Source organism: Molothrus ater, chromosome 22, assembly GCF_012460135.2.
Source record: "Molothrus ater isolate BHLD 08-10-18 breed brown headed cowbird chromosome 22, BPBGC_Mater_1.1, whole genome shotgun sequence".
Lineage (NCBI taxonomy): Eukaryota > Metazoa > Chordata > Aves > Passeriformes > Icteridae > Molothrus > Molothrus ater.
The window spans coordinates 7,083,189-7,092,427 of NC_050499.2; the positions used below are offsets into that span (position 1 = coordinate 7,083,189).

Below are 9,239 nucleotides of genomic sequence, written 5' to 3' on the forward strand. Positions count from 1 at the left end.
ACCCATCCTCTTCATAGCTGGAGAGCTACCAAACCTGAAGATGAATGTTTTCCAAAGGGTTTGTTGGTTTGTTTTTTTTTGGCTGCTGTTTTAGGGAATTTGTGTCTGGTGATTGTTACAGAACGAATCTTGTGGGTCCCTCCCAGCTCAGGATATTCCTGGTTCCATCAGCTTCACCTGCAGCTCCAGAGCTGAAGTACCCAGAGCAGGGAGGGTGGAGATTTGCTGAATTAGAGCAAAGGATGGGATTGAGGAGGAGAACACCCAGGGAATGGCCCTTTTTGCGCCAGGCCTGTGCCACAGAGGGGGAACAGCTCTGTCACAGGTCCTGCCTGCCCTGAGCTGCTCAGTGCCTGCCCTGAGCTGCCCAGTGAGATTTTTCTGCTGCTGCAGATGCATTTCCCAGCAGGTTTGTCCCTGCTGTGAACCCTGCCTGGTCCCTGCAGCCTGCAGCAGCCTGGGGCAGAGAGCAGGATCCAGTATTTGTATTTTTGTGTGCGTTTGTCAGCCCCTGAGTGCCTGCAGACCCTGGCACGCCCGAACAGCCGAGGCTGCAGAGAGATTTGGGATAAATTAAAGGAGCTCCAAAAGCAGGAGGATGCCCAGCAGAGGCTGCAGAGGGTTTTATTCAGGTGACTCCGTGATTACCTTTCCCCAGGCAGCTCCGTGGGTTTATTTATGCCCCTGTGAAGTGTGAAATGTGAAGTGTGGCCGTGCCTGAGCAGCCTGGGCAGGGCACGGGGACAATGCCAGGCCCACCCATGAGGTGCCAGGAGGGCAGAGCTGTGTCCCTGACAGGCAGGTGTGTGGCTCCTGAGCAGAGCTGAGCACGCCAAGGGCACCCCGTGTCCTCCTGCCTGGCACAGGGGCACAGAGGGGTCACCTGTGCCTCTGCTGACCCCTCTGTGGGCACAAATCCCTCAATCCCCATGGCCAGGCAGGCTCAGGGGGGATCCCCCTCAGCTCAGGGTGATTTGGGGCGTGGGAGCAGTGTCAGGATGGGCACGGGGGACACTGTGTGGCCCCTGGACCCACCCAGACCCTGGCCAAGCCTTTCCTGCAGGGTAGCAGTGACACAGGGGCAGAATCTCACAGGGAAGGAGCTCTTAAATATACCCACACTGACTGCTCCTCGCTTTTGTGGGGTCACAGGCTTCTCTCTAAAGCCTGAAGCTTGCACATTTTCTTCTCCAGTGTGGCAGTGAAGCTCATTTCCACACACAGTGTGTGTGTGTGCCCATGGAAGTTAGGTGGAAGTGTGGAAAGCACAGCAGATTTTACACTGGGGTTCATAAATCGGTAGAAAACTCTTTTACAAAACTCTGTTCAGAAGTAAGGAAGGAAGCCTTGAGCGTCACAGAATTTCTGCAGCATGGAATAGAAGTTAAGGGGGGGAATAACAAGAACTACAGCAGTCTTTACTTGATGGAGTCAGAAATATTGCCAAGAGTTTTTTTTCCTAGATTACTACAAGCTATTACTTCAAAAGAGATAAAAACCAGGGCTTGGAGTTTTTAATACCACAGTGTGTGTAAGAACAATAACGCCACGAAAGCCTGAGCACGTAGGAGACCCAGCCCACGCTGTTTAGCGTGTGTAACCTATCTGACCAGCCCTGCCATAACCTGCTTATTTATAAAACAAACCAGGCTGTTTTCCTTTTCAGTTTGGAGCTCCACTCGAGCAGCAGTGATTCATGCTCCACACACATGCTGGGAGCTGTGCAGCTCCACGTCTGGCATGTGGGAAAGCTGGGATGGGAGAGAGACTTGAGAATTACAGAGTGGGGAAGCGTGATCTGGGGTAGAAACAACCCACAGGCAACAGCTTGGACCAAAAAGACTCCAGGGCTGAGCAGGACCCAGCGCCAGCCTGGAGTTTGGTTCCCTGCCCTAAAGCCACACTTTGCACTGGTTTCAAAAGGCTGGATGGAACTTAGAACTGGGGGGAACGGAAAAAAAAGAATTAAGGTCGAGACAAAGGTGATTGTAAACACAAAATCTGCTTGCAGCATTCAGGGAAGAATTTCTGAGAGGTTCCCTTCCAGGAGTTCTTCAGGAAAGGGTGGCGGATCCCCTGTTCTCCACTGGGGAGGATTGTTCTGCGTCAGGACTGGTGCTGAGCACGAAGTCTGACAGGATGCCAGTTCTGCCTTACCAGATATGAAAGAATGAGTGTGGCAAGAGGAAAAAAGAGTGTTTTCCCTCAAATAATCTGACTGAACACTCTTGTTCCTTGGGGAGCTGGAATGTACCCACATTATATCCTCTGCACACATCCTCCTCCTCCTCTTCTCCCTGTCACTCTCTCTCCATTGTGTCTGCGTGAGAGCAACGTTAAACATCAAACTTCTAAAAACGAGCAGAGCTTCTCAGCAACTCCAAATGCCTCTTTAGCATACAATAACAATTGTTTGTTGCTTTGCAGTGAATGGTTTAGATGGAGAAATGAGACAGCCTGAATTCCAGTTTGAAAACCCGCTCTCGCCTCCTTGTCTCGCGGAGGGGAGCAGCTTAATGGATCCTTTTGGTGTAATGACAAATATTTTCCCTTTTCTCCTGCCTTTATTTACATCTCTAGGCAGTGGTGATCGCAGCAGCCACTGCCGTCTGTGCTCCCTCACCAGGATATTCACGACATCTCTGTTTCTGGAAGAAAAGCACAACACCAATCTCTTACCTTCAAGCCATACGAATCCCTCGAGCAGAGGTGCGAGTACTTTGTGCCAAGTAAATCCAAAACACCACAACTCTCCACCGTGGCTTTTCCCAAGCTCTCCCAGGCTTTCAGGCAGATTTCTCGCTGTTCAGCATTCACACAAAAAGCAGAGGAGCAAAAAGAAAGGCAATCACCTGCCTGACCCCTGCCAGCCGGGAGCGGGGCGGGTGGAACTCGCCGTGGGTAACCCGGGCTGGGCACTGCTGGAACTTCGGGAGCTCGGGAAGCGTCTCAGCCCCCTGGGAAGCTCCTCAGCCCCCTGGGAAGCGCCTCAGCTCCCCGGGGCCAGGCTCCCCCGCAGCAATTCGCTGTCCATCCCCTTCAGCACACGGCCGGTTGGCGAGGCAGCAGCTCCGGCTCCATCTCCCGGAGCCCAGGCTTGGCTAGCGGCTGAGCAGAGCCGCCCCTTCCTCCCACGGACAGATCCCAACAACCTGTTTCCACTCCGGCTCCCTTCTCCGGCCGCGGGATGCGAATTCCCGCAGCGCTTCCCCCTCTGCCTCGCCCGCCGCTGCCGCTGCCGCTGCTGCGGGGAGGGGAGGGAAGGGGAGGGGAGGGGGCGAAGTTTCCTCCCCCGAATCCCACGGACTCACCCCGGCGGGGATGGGCGGCTCCAGCCCCGGGGATGCGGCCCCGGCTCCGGGACAGCGCCGGGCGGAGCGCGGGGCCGGGGCCGGGGGGGCTGGAGGGGCTCGGCCGCCCCCAGCGCGGCCCCGGAGAGAGGAGCGAGATGGGGACCCACCCCCAGGAACCCCTCGGGGGGAGCGGCCCTTCCCCGAGGGCTGCCCTGCCCCGCGCTGAGCTCCCGGCTGAGCGCCGGGAGTGCTCGGCCGGGGATGCTCTGCCAGGGATGCTCGGTCAGAGATTCTCTGCCAGGGATGCTCGGTCAGAGATTCTCTGCCAGGGATTCTCTGCCAGGGATGCTCTGCCGGGGATGCTCGGCCGGGGATGCTCTGCCCAGGGATGTTCGGTCAGAGATGCTCGGTCAGAGATTCTCTGCCGGGGATGCTCGGTCAGGGATGCTCACTCAGGAATGCTCGGTCAGGAATGTTCGGTCAGGGATGCTCTGCCAGGGATTCTCTGCCCGAGATGCTCGATCCGGGATGTTAGGTCAGGGATTCTCGGCCCGGGATGTTCCCTCAGAGATGCTCGGCTGGGGATGCTCTGCCAGGGATTCTCTCTCTGCCAGGGATGTTCGGTCAGGGATGCTCACTCAGGAATGCTCGGTCAGGAATGCTCGGTCAGGGATGCTCTGCCAGGGATTCTCTCTCTGCCAGGGGTGCTCAGTCAGGGATGTTCGATGTTCGCTCAGGGATGCTCGGCCTGGAGCTCTGGCACCCTCTGAGCGCCAAGGTTAGCGCTGTGCCCGCGTGTGCACAGCCGTGGCACGGCAGGGAAAGCTCGGAGTGGCCCCCAGCATGGAAAGGAAAGCACAGAGTGGTCCCCCTAGAAGGACAGGGAAAGCTCGGAGTGGGCCCCCAGCACTGCAGGAAAGCACAGAGTGACCCCCCGGTACTGCAGGGAAAGCTCGGAGTGGCCTCCCCAGCACTGTAGGAAAGCTCGGAGTGTCCCCCCAGCACGGGAAGCAGGGGTTTCGGTGTCAAAAGCCGGCTGGGGCTGTTACTGCCGCTGTTCACAGCTCGTAAAGCCCCGGTGGAAGGGAACAGGGCACCGAGTCCCTCCTAAAAACCCCCGCTGGAATTCTCAGCTGTGCTCCTCGTTTGAACACTCCCCGTGCTGGCAAAGAGATCTCTCTGCGACTCAAACACCAGGAGAAACCATTTCCTGAAAGTGTGGCCGCAGTTGCAATATTTTCATATCTTCTCGTAGTTCAATATCCCTAACACAGCTCACTTCCAGAGCATCGGCTGTCCCTCATCTGAGGAGTGTTTCCTGAGAAAGCTCCTCTTTATTTCTCCAGTAATGGCTCAAAACCTTTTCTGGATGTATTTTTCATATTACCAAACAGTCCCAGACAAGGAGAGAACAGAGTGAAACCCATCTCTGTGGTGAGGCTTTAAAGAAATTCAGTTTCTGGGGGGTTTTCTCCAAACGAGTGGATTTCAAATGCTGCTTTGACCTCTCTGGGTGGTGGAACCCTAAATCTCCTGGGATGTTGCATTCCTGAGTTGCTATGTGCACACTCTTGACTTTCTGAGTCATCTTCGGTGCTAAAGTCAGACTGAATTCTCCTGAACTTCCCAAGTGTTGCTGCAATAATTTCCTTTTTATCGGATTTATGTGAGTATTGCAATGCCAAGGCAGCCAGATGAGCTCAGCATAGAACAATTATTTCTTCTGGAGAGCAGGACAGCAAAAGCTCTCACACGCTTTGCTTGCCTCAAAATAAAGATATTTATTTAATGGATGGACAAGACTTCTTTGAGATGTTTATGCTGTCCTCTCCTTGACTCCTTGGGCTTCCAGCTGGATCACAAGAATATTTTCCATCCAGCCATCCATAAGGAAATCAACTCCAATCTGAGTCAGAAAAGAGCAATTTAATAACTGAGAATTGGGCGAGGTGTTTAATGGACGAGCTCTGAGTCTCACTGACTCTTTGCCATCTGCCTCAGCCTGTTGATTTACAGCATTTAACTGCTTGTAAAGCTCATCTCTGTGTGGGGTTTTTTTCAGTCCTACTAAAGAAAAGAAGAATTTATTCTTTCCCCTGGAAAACGATGGATTAAAATAATGGCTGGTCTGATGGGAGATGTGCCACAAATCACACCTGCCTCCGCCAGAAATGCACCTTGACTCTGAGTCTGCAATGGGAAGGGCTGGAAAAAACTGCAGGAGACTTTAATCAGGTGATGGAGATGTCCTTAGGAAGTTTAAAGTGAGATTCATTTCCCTTGCATTCTGTATCAAGGATTTCAATAAATGCCCTAGAGTCAGATGAATCACGGTGGAAAATAAAGCTCAATAACAAGAAAGCCAAAGCCAAAACAAAATGAAACTTCAAACCCACGAGTCCATCCTTCTCATAAGGAGCAAAATCTTTTCTTTTCAGGGCTTTTCTGGTTTGTGGAGTGCTGATCCTGGGGCAAATGCTGGTGAATATCCTGGATGTTCTGTATTTCCTGACCGTGTGTTCATTTTGTGCTCCTGTAAGAGCAGACTCAGAGCAGCGCAGGGACTGGGAGGGGATCAGGTGCCTCCTGCACTGCACCAGGCCCAGAAAAGGGGAAATGCCAGTGGGATATCAGCCCCTGACCATGAGATAATTCATTCCTTTGCTGCTGTGTCACAGGCTGCTGCTGTGGAAAGCTCTGAAGAGAGCACTGAGGTCCTGAGTGACGATTTGATTTCTCTAATGAGAGGAGCAGTTGGCCACAAACGCTGAAGAGGAAACGTTTCTGACACCTCTGGGATAAGGCAGAGGTTTTTAAGGGCCAGTCCTGAACTGTAGAATGAATTTCCCTGCAAGTTTATCCCAACTTTGCTGCTTTCTGTGTCAGGCCTGTCTCTTTCTGGCACCAACATTCAACAAATACAAAAATGGGGAAGATTTTCAGAGCAGACCACTTCAGTTTGAACTCAGCTCCTCCTCCTGCTGAAACCAGACCCACCCAACCCTTTAACACTGATTCACTGGTACAAGAGCATCACACACACTCCTGAATGTTGCTCAGGTATCACAGAAAGTGAAAAACCCACAAAACCTACAAAAACTAGCCCAGAATGGAGCAGAACTCCCCCTGTTTCACTGCAGGATGCTTGTTAACTCATGGGAGCTGCTCCAAAGCACCAGCTCTCCATGCTCCCAAAATCAAGGGTCAGTGCTGTGCAGCTGAGGAGGAGAGTGAGGAAAATGCCACAGCCAGCCCAGGCTGCTCCACCTTTCTCTGTGGCACCCACAGCCCAGCCCAAATTAAACACCTGGAATGCTAAATCCCACTCAGGGGTGGAAATGCAGGTTCCAGTTCCCCAGTGAGAGCCCAGCCTGCCTCTCCAGCAGCCCCAGAGCCAGGCTGGAGCTGGATTCTGGTGCTGATTCTGGTGCTGATTCTGGTGCTGGATTCTGGTGCTGATTCTGGTGCTGATTCTGGTGCTGATTCTGGTGCTGATTCTGGTGCTGATTCTGGTGCTGGATTCTGGTGCTGGATTCTGGTGCTGATTCTGGTGCTGGATGCTGGTGCAGACCCCTCTGGGAGCTGGCAGGGCTCCTCTCCCCCTCTGTGCTCCCTCCCAGCCCTGCTGCAGACTCATCTGGCTGCAGCTTGTGCCACCTTTCCCACAAATCTCTAAATTAGCATCCCTTGCAGATGTTCCCTCCCAGGGCAGGCCTATATCTGACTCTGGAATAAAAGACCTGCAGCTCAGGAAGGCAGATTAGTCATAATGAGCCTTCTGAACTCGAATGCTCTGCGGTTTTCTCATCTCTTCTGCCAAAACAAGCAGCACTCCCAGCCCCCTGTGCACACTTGGAGCCTTTGCTTTGCTCAGCAGAACGGGCTCAGGGAATTTTGGGCAGAATTGGCTGCTGGGGGATGGTTCTCCCTGTGGCATGGATCTCTGCCCGTGCCCAGCTCCTCAGCGATGCCAGGGGAAGCACCCAGGGCCTGGCACAGGCTGGCTGCTCATTGCAGGTGTTAAATGCAGCCCTGGGAAATGCAGGCTCTGGGCACAGATGTGTCTGAGCCCATCAGGAAGCGTCCCACCAAATGAGCTGTGCTGTTAATGAAGGCTCTGACTCATCAGCGGGGGGAACAGAACGGGGCTGATGGGCTCAGGGCAACCTTTGTGCCTTGAGTGCTGCAAAGTCCATGAAGTGAGTCCCCCAGGTGAGGAAATTGCCATTTTGGAATGAGTCCCCCCAGGTGAGGAAATTGCCATTCTGGAATGAGTCCCTCCAGGTGAGGAAATTGCCATTTTGGGGTGCCTGGGTTGCAGAAGGAGGTGCCTGGAGTGTCCTGCCCTGCTGGAGCCCCCGTGGCAGCTCTGGAGGACATTGAGTTTCACCCCATCCCTGGCACCCCCGAGGAGGTTTTGGTGCCCCAGGCCTGCTGCACTCCCAGTGCACGCCCAGGGCACTCCCAGTGCATTCCCAGTGCATTCCCAGTATATTCCCAGTACGTTCCCAGTGCATTCCCAGTGCATTCCCAGTGCATTCCCAGTGCACTCCCAGTGCATTCCCAATACATTCCCAGTGTGTTCCCAGTGCATTCCCAGTACATTCCCAGTGCATTCCCAGTGCATTCCCAGTGCACTCCCAGTGCATTCCCAGTGCATTCCCAGTGCGTTCCCAGTGCACTCCCAGTACATTCCCAGTGCATTCCCAGTGCATTCCCAGTCTGTTTGAGCCCCAGCCCAGTCTGTCCACCCAGCCCTGGCATTGCCTGACCCAGTTCATTTCAAGTGCAGCAAATCAATAGTGCTGGCTGTGAGATCTCTGCAGGAGCCAGGCTGGGTATTGATATCTGTGGGAAGGAAATGAATTCTCTCCCTGCACATTCCTCAGGATGGGCCAGGAGATGCTGTTACTCCCATCAATCAATAATGTCAATAGTGGGCTCAAAATATTTATCTTTTTTCCCACAAGCAATCACCAGAAAGTTCTAATCTGAGAGGAAGGGCTGGAAAAGGGATCTGACCTACCCATGCCACTGATTTCCTGGGGAGCACTGGGCACACTTTGACTTTTCTCTGTCTTAGCCTAAAGTTATGGGTGTGAAGCTGACACATATTTGATATTTTTCAATCAATCCTCTAAATGGGCCCGTGCAATCCCCACAGGATCTGACTGGGGAAATGCCATCAGTGCATATTCTAATAAAACAAAATTTGCTGTGGTGGTGTTCACAAACCATGGGCTGAGCTCTCTGGAGAGCAAAGCCAGGCTCAGAGCAGAGTCAGTGATGATTTTTCCGTGCTGAAGGGTCAGGGTGGGCACACCAGGCTGGCACAGCACACACCCCCCTCTCGGAGCAGCTTTTTGGAACCTGAAATCCTCCCTTCATTTCCTCCTTGTGCACAGGAATAAAGGATGTGCTGCTGAAAGGGATTCCGTGGCAGGGCCTTTGTTTCTCCCCAAATGCAATATTTTGCAGGACAGATAAGCAGAAGAGGAGGAGGATTTCAAAGCACCTGGCTGAGCCCAGGTTATTAATTCTGATTCAACCCAAGAAAATTCAGCTCCTCGCTGTTCCAGCACCCGTGGGGTGGCTCAGGTGCTGTCAGAGCTGTGTCTCACCAGGGAAGCACAGAAATGTCAGGCTCTGATGGCCCCAAAATACCTGAGTGTCCCAAGTTTTGGGTCCTAACTTTAAAAGGTAAAAGGAGATGAGTCTTCCTCTCTCTCCATCTCTTTGTCTGGTGCCTTCTCTCTGCTAACAAAGGCCCTCGGGAGCCCTGAGTGTTGGCAATCAGCTTGGCAAAATTCACCTGCACTGCAAGAGCCTCTCCTGTGCCTTTGCTGAGGTGTTTTTCATTTCTTGCCTCCTCGTTATTCTCACAGAGCTCAGCAGCCAGTGAAGACGTGTAATTAGAGTTAATTGTGATTGCTCAGTGATGCAACA

General features: G+C 53.1%; 1 protein-coding gene across 4 annotated transcripts in view; it reads right to left on the minus strand.

Moving 5' to 3' along the window:
• DRD2 (dopamine receptor D2) overlaps positions 1-3,390 on the minus strand; it is a 30,216-nt gene extending 26,826 nt beyond the window's left edge. For 3 of the 4 annotated variants that reach the window (XM_036397547.2, XM_036397545.2, XM_036397546.2), the window contains exon 1: positions 2,680-3,253. The gene's annotated coding sequence lies outside the window, so the exon portion shown is untranslated. Of the gene's footprint in view, positions 1-2,679; positions 3,254-3,311 lie in introns of those variants that run through there. The other variant, XM_036397544.2, reaches the window with a different exon arrangement.
• Between the last annotated feature and the right edge of the window lie 5,849 nt (positions 3,391-9,239).